This window comes from Catharus ustulatus, chromosome 21 (assembly GCF_009819885.2).
Source record: "Catharus ustulatus isolate bCatUst1 chromosome 21, bCatUst1.pri.v2, whole genome shotgun sequence".
NCBI lineage: Eukaryota > Metazoa > Chordata > Aves > Passeriformes > Turdidae > Catharus > Catharus ustulatus.
The window spans coordinates 2,929,338-2,936,305 of record NC_046241.1 but is presented as its reverse complement, the minus strand read 5'-3'; the positions used below and the strand labels follow the sequence as shown (position 1 = coordinate 2,936,305).

General features: G+C 45.6%; 1 protein-coding gene across 3 annotated transcripts in view; it reads left to right on the top strand.

Moving 5' to 3' along the window:
• The first annotated feature begins 547 nt into the window (after positions 1–547).
• TNC (tenascin C) overlaps positions 548–6,968 on the top strand; it is a 72,106-nt gene continuing 65,685 nt past the window's right edge. Inside the window, exon 1 of one of the 3 annotated variants that reach the window (XM_033077807.1) lies at positions 548–804. The gene's annotated coding sequence lies outside the window, so the exon portion shown is untranslated. The remainder of the gene's footprint in view (positions 805–6,968) is intronic. The other 2 variants (XM_033077808.2, XM_033077809.1) reach the window with 2 other exon arrangements.

The following is a 6,968-nucleotide window of genomic DNA, read 5'->3' as shown; positions in this document are numbered from 1 at the left end:
AATTCCCCACTCTTCTGCCTGCGGCTCTTCAGAGCAGGAGGGCAAAAGGATGCAAAAGAGATCACAGGCTTGAAAAGATGGGAATGTGCCAGACCCTCTGCTTGTGTAAATCTGAATTTTGCAGTTGATTCCAGTGGAGTGGGATCTATTTATACCGACGTTAAACCCATTAATTTCTGTAGGAGTCCCAGGAATTTAAACCCTGCTTGTGATTCCCCTGATTTCACGTAAGCTCGCTACTATTTCACAATGCTTAAAATAATGGGGGTGAGGGGATTAAAACTCCTGATCATGCACTCCGCTGATGCTGTAGGGAAAATATTCTGCTTTCTGAGTCATTTGCCCTGAGCTGACTTACTTTTTGAATGGTTCAGGGGGTTTCCTTCTTTAGCCATAAATCGCATGTAAATTCTTTTTTTTTTTTTTTTTTTTGTGTGTGTGTGTGTGGATGACAGCGTGTGTGAGTGTGTGCGCGCTTTTCAGAAGCCACGCCAGACAGAGAGAGAGGCTGTTCCTTTAAAGCTAAACTGAAAAAAAAAAAATGCCTTCAGGCGTCCTATTACAGCGGAACGAGCCAAGGCTCAGGATTTGCAGCTCAGCTATATAAACCCGGCCGAATCTGGCTGCTCGGAGCAGTTTGCCTTGCTGTCAAAGCTCGCAGCCTTGCGCCGCACACGGTCCCGCAGCTCCGCAGAGTTTTGACAGGACCGCACCAAGGTCCGGAGCGCAGAGCGGGCTTCAACAGAGCCCTGATTCCATGGAGACTGCTCCCAGCGGGATCTGAGCTCTACCAGGGTCTCTAAGGTAAGCCTGCTTCCTCCTGGATGGGGCAGAGCTGTGGCACAGTGCAGTGCCCCTGTTTCGGCATCACCCGGCTGTGCCCGGCAGGTGAGCGGGCAGGCTCTGCCGGGGTGATTCGGGATTAGGGCATGCCTGCCTCCCATCTGTCTGCTGTGACAATGCCACAAGTGTCCCGCTGACATCCCTGCGACCCGGTGAATGAATGGAGCAGGAGCTGCCTGCCTGCTGGGCATCCTCACAGCTCCAGACGGGGCAGGAGAGCACAGCTGGGATTTTCTCTTGGCTCCTGGAGCGATAGAAATGTTTCCCCCATCCTCACCAGACTAAATCCACTCGCAGGTTTTAACTTTCCCAAGCAACTCCTGTGCTCCTGTCTGTGACCTGATGAGCGCCGGGCCCTTCCCGCTGCTCACTTGCTGTCCCCACACTTTTTTAAATTTTTATTTTTAATTTTCACCGAAGCCTTTGTCACCTTCCTCCCTGCCCCCACTGGGCTCCGATTTCTTTTTAAAGTCCGGTAATATTAGCCTGCGGTGGGGAGCAAAGCACAAAGGAAGATTCAACTGGTATTTTATTACCAGTGCTTTGCTGGGTGGGTTCTGGGAGCGGGAGGGTGAAATTCTCCATCCTCATGGAAAAACAGAGGCACTTGCTCCGTGCCTCAGCTCCTTGCTCCCTGGTGCACAGAGATTTTCTGCATGACTGTGTCTGCACTTACCAGCGAGGCTCAAATTGGCTTAAAAAGGAGAATCTGGCTGGGAGAAGGTGAACACACTTAGATTCATTTAGGAGCTAAACCCACTCACTCAAGATTTTGTGTTACATCACCTTTGCAGAGTTTTCCCTGCCTGATTTTCTGTCTGGCTACCAGGACAGAGAGTTTTTGGCAGTTAATCTAAACTTCTGAAAAGTCTGTCTCATACTATGGGAAAGAATGTTCAGACTGAAAGGATGGCGATGCGTTGTGTTGCACAGTGGAGATATAAAATTAAAAACCATAATAAAAACATTTATTAAAGTTTTTCTTCATGAAAAAACAGAAAACAATGAGGTGAATGCGATTCTATGGTCTGGGTAAAAGCCTTGCTGTCCAGCTGTTGCCTTTGGTTTTCTTTCCTGGTTTAATTTTTTAAGACCGTATTAAATATTGGAAATTCACTTTACACATTTCCTGATTAATGTTACATGTGGGGGTTGTTGTATTGTGCTGGCTTTGTGCATTTGCCTTTTAAAGCTGTGAAATCATGGAATGGTTTGGGCTGGACAGGACCTTGGAGATCATCCAGCTCCAGCCACGGGCAGGGACACCTTCCACTGGAGCAGGTTGCTCAGTTTGGGGGTACTGGAGTCCAAAAGTGAGGTGGGAATGGGGATTAGGGAGCATCCTTTGAATCCTAGAGATACTTGCAGAGATGTGATGTCTTTTGGGCTGTTTCTTGCTGACACAGGGGGTGCAGGGGCAAATTGAATCTGAAGAAGTTTGACCAGATGAAAGTGTTTAGCCAAGAGAAGATAAATGGTCTGTCTGCAGCTCAGCTTCCCTGGCAGGGAGTTTGGGAAGCAGCTGGAAGAGCTGCCAGGGTGTTCCCATGCAGGTGCTCAGGGAGGGACAGGCACCTGAGCTGAGCAGAGCAGTGGGACAGGAGTGACAAGGGCTGTGCCTCCCATCACTGACCCGGTCACAGTCACTCTCCCAAATACCAAATTGACATTCACTTCCCATATTTTTTGCTCATTAATTTTATCCTCTGGCTGCTTTCACCCCAGAGAAATTTCTTTGCAAGTCCCAGCCCTTAATCCTCTCACTACAGTTACTTTATCAGTGTTTCCAGAGCTGTGGAATAGCCAAAGATCTGCTGCAAAGCCCCCAGCCTGCAGATGAGAATGTCAGGTCTCATCTGGGGAAAAGCAGAAATTCTGCTGAAGAAATCCCTTGCACATGCACGGTGGTCATGGGCACATGGACAGGACAAACAAGCAGACCCAAATCTCCTGTTGAAATAGTGATGCTTAATGATATTAGAACTTACTGGGAAAATCCTTAAACACAGGCTAAAACGTGCTTCACAAATTCTGAGTAACTGTTAGCTGGAGACTTTCTGAAAGCCATGCTCTTTAATTATCCCAGCTCTTTAAAACTGGATCACTTCTCAGTATTCACTCAAACTTAACTATCAGCTTGCTATAACATCATTTCTCAAGGTGTTTGACATTCAGCTTGTTTTTCATATTAGTGCTTTTTATAAAATATCTAAAAAAAGCCAAAGACTATTCATGGGTAAAGATGTTCTGACTTGCTATAAAGAGACTGTCAAAGTTTGTTCTTGAGCATTGTCTCACTTTTTGATAAGAAAATGAGATTAAATGGCAGGGTCTGTGCTTTTGGGGACTTTCTCATCCTTTTCAAGAGTCAGGCACAACTAAAAAGCAGAAGTGTCTGTGAAACAGTGATGCTGCTTTGGAGCCAGAGCTTTAACCCTTTCACCCCTCCTGGATAAACCATCTGGAAAACCAGCCTGGCCAGTTGTGTGCTGTTTAACACCACGGTGCCTCAGCCCACCCAGCCTTGTAGGATGTGTCCAGAGGTTTGAGTGGTGCTGATGGCATTTAATTGGCATTTAATTGTCCTGGGTTGGACAAGGGGTATCTGCTGGAAATGGATGTGAGGGAGAAACCATTTCCATCCAGCCCTGCAGCCCTTAGAGAGCCCTGGGATCCCTGGAGGAACCTTTGGAAGCAAGATTAATGCAGAGGGTTGTGTCTGCATTATCAGCTCCGTTTACCTGTCCTACCTCTGTGCCATGGGAAATCCAGAGTGGTCAAATAATTACTCTCATTTGAAGCCTGTACTTGATAAATTCCTCCTTGGCCTCGTGCCATCTCAGTCTGCTAAGCTGAAGGGCCACTGACAGTTTTAAGGTCTAGTGGCTCATAAAACTCCAGGCTTAGGAGTGGATGATTTACATCCCTGGAAAGTTCGAAATCTCAGCTTTCCAATAATAAGAGGAATTTGGTTTGAACTGTTAGAGATACAGGGCTTGGAAACTGAGCTCTGATTTACCATTGTGTGCTTTCTCAGACTTAATTACTGGTGTGAGTTTAGCACACCCTGCTCAAAGCCTGAGCTCTGATCTAACCCTGTGGTTATAAACTGCAGAAGTCTGAAACTGCTGTAAAATGTAATAGCTGCTCTTAGTGGTTTTAAGGAAGCTGCTGATGTCATATTGCAGAAAAAATCATTGTTGCTGAAGCGGGAAACTAAGGAAGACAGCAATCCAAGCGAAAGCAGTTAATATTTTGTCATCTACCAGGCTCAGGAATCTTCAAAACTGCAAGCAGTTATAGGATTAGTAACTAATGAGTTCTGGACAGGAAACACCATAACCTGAGGTCAAGAGCTCGAAATAAGGGATGTGTACAGATTGCTTATGAATTCTTAAGATGCAATTTAGTTCATTAAACTGATGGATGAAGAGGACTTGTCCATGGCTTTGGTTGATGTTGTAATTTTTGCTCCAGTGTTTTAGGGTCTCACTGTATTAGGAGTGAAGAGGTTTAATAAATGAAGATCTCTGACACAAAGAACCTACAATTCCTATTATTAATTATTCCCAAAAAGTTCTTTGTACAGTGAAGAGAAAAAGGAAATTAGAAGGCAGTTCTTTGAGGAAGGGGACTACTGGAAAACAGTATACTGAACAACCCTGAGGGATGATCTTGAGTAGAGCAGTTTCCACCGAGCTCAGGGTTTCCACAAATTTGAAACCTCTGCTCGCTCACTGTCCACTCATGTCTGACCCTCTGGCCACTCAGAGCTGGAGTTAAAGGCCTTCCACATGTGGGAAAAGTTAGAGGCTGGGCATTGTTCCAGCTGCTGAAATCCCTCAGTGCATGATGCAAGCCCAGGGTGCGGAATGGGCAGACTGGCAGGAGGAGTCAGTGGGATCCTGCCTGACAAGAGCTGCCCCTGGAGCCTGCAGGAAGTGTCTGGGCATTGAAAGAAGGAATAGATGGGGATCCTCCTGCTAAAAGGGCAAAGTTTGAATAATTCAGTGTCACTTTTTAGCATTGAATGAATGATAGATGTGCCCTTATAACTAGAATTGTCCTTAATGTAAGATTTTCCTGAATTTCTAAATACATCATTTCTCTCTCCTGTATGCTGCCTGTCCTATTGCTGACCCTCAAAAATCTCCACCTACAGCTTCAGAGAGTATATATCCATATGGAGAATTTGAATAATAGTTATTAATATAAATTATACCTCCTAACACACCCCTCTTAAATCAATGTGAGATTTTGCTGCTCAGGCTGTGGAGTCAATGGGAAATAACTCCCCATTAATGTTCTTTTTTGGCTTATGCATGAGCCAATCACCCAAGACAAATCCATCCTGAGCTGATCTCGTCGCAAGACATTTCTCCAAGCTCCCATCCTTAATTGTCTGCAGTTTCAATTAAACCAAGGTGGGATGGTGCCAAGTTTTCAGCCCTTGCAAGGGGGTCCCCGGTGCCCGAGCAGGCAGTGGCATTTTGTTTTGTGTTCTTTGGGGAGCGGAGGGCAGCGCTGCCAAGTTTGCATTCAGTCATCCATCACATATTAGCCCACTGGAGCTCCATTCTTCCCGAGCAATGGGGGAGCTCTGCTTCCTACTCTGAAAGATTACTCACACAGAAAGCTCACCCCAAACCCAGCCCAGGCTGAGAAAGGAAGCTTTTCTTCGATTCATACAGGGACTTTCCAAACTCCCCACAAAAATGATATTGTTTCATGCTTAGAAAACATACTCTCTTCAGCAACTGAGCAGAAAGTGCAGGGTGGTAGGACAGAAACCTTAAATACAGATTTTTCCAAAAGTGCTTGCTTGAATCCTGGGCTCAACAAAGGTCTATTGTAGTGGCTGCCTCTTCCCATGGCAGGCTGGAGCACTGGCTATGTGTGGATAGATTTTGGCCAGGAGCCTCCCAGGAGGCTGAAAGTGAGAGCCTGGGGAAATTCCATTATAATGATTTTGGCTTTAGCTGTGCCCAACATGCAGCAGGACGTGCTAAGCTCATAAGCCTAAAATTGCAAATGCTAATTTTGTTATGGAATTAGGATATTTACCAGAATATTAATTGAAAAAATCTTGATCATAATTTAAATTTATCTTCTTTTCCACCACTCTGGCAGCACAAAGCTAAAAGGGAACATAAATCTCTTCTGTTGTACATGAAAATTAAACTGTGAGATCCTTTCCCTGTGTGCCCACCAGAACTGGCTAAAGAGTTATTTCCACCATTAAGGAAAGGCTGGAAAAGGGCTAAAAAAAGCTTTATTTCCAAGACATAAGTTCACTTTCCCTTGCCAAGAAAGCAGAAGACCTGGACAGAGGCAGATTTTGTGGGTCAGTTTGGGGTTTATCTCGGGCACAGGCAGCAGGGGAGAGAGGCTGTGGGCTGAGGACTCTGTGGTTTTGTGCCTCTTTGCTGTGTTTTTGAAAAGCCTTTATTTGGACAGGAAAGGGTCACTCTCAGAGTGTGCTGAGCACTTCAGCAGCAGCCCTTGGTGGTTATCTCCCTCCTCAGGATTTCATCTTGTCAGGAGCTGTTTGTTGGCCTCTCCAAGGAGCTCAGTGGCCACTTTGCACTGGTTCTTTGTCTCTCCTGGCTCCTTTGGAAGGCCAACCTCTTTTGGATGTGCTGAATCCTCCTAAATAGCTTCTCTGTGCTGTGGGACAAAGCTCTATGCCAAGAAAGATATAAAGGTAGCTTGTGATCTGCAGGCAGCCCATTCCTCTTGGCCAGAGGCAGTGTAATGCATATTTTCCCTTTGCTTGTGGCTTGTACTTCCCTCCTGCATTGCTTGTACCACAGTAATTCAGGGCTGACTCCTGATGAATGCTGCACACTGTGGGCCACAAGGCACGGGAGAACAGGATACATGTGAAGGGAAAGTTCTCAGATCATTTTTCTTATTGAAGGATTTTGGCCATGTAAACAGTTTCCAGGAAAAAAATAAAACAAAACCCACTGGCATTTCCCATGGTGAGTGCTCCTTATGAATGTCCTATCTATTTTTGCTGTTTGGTGGCCAAGTGGAGTGTTTAGAGGAGGATATACCACCTACAAGCCAGGGAATTTATATTTCCACTGCCAAGTGTTAATTATGATGTCGACTTAGCCACT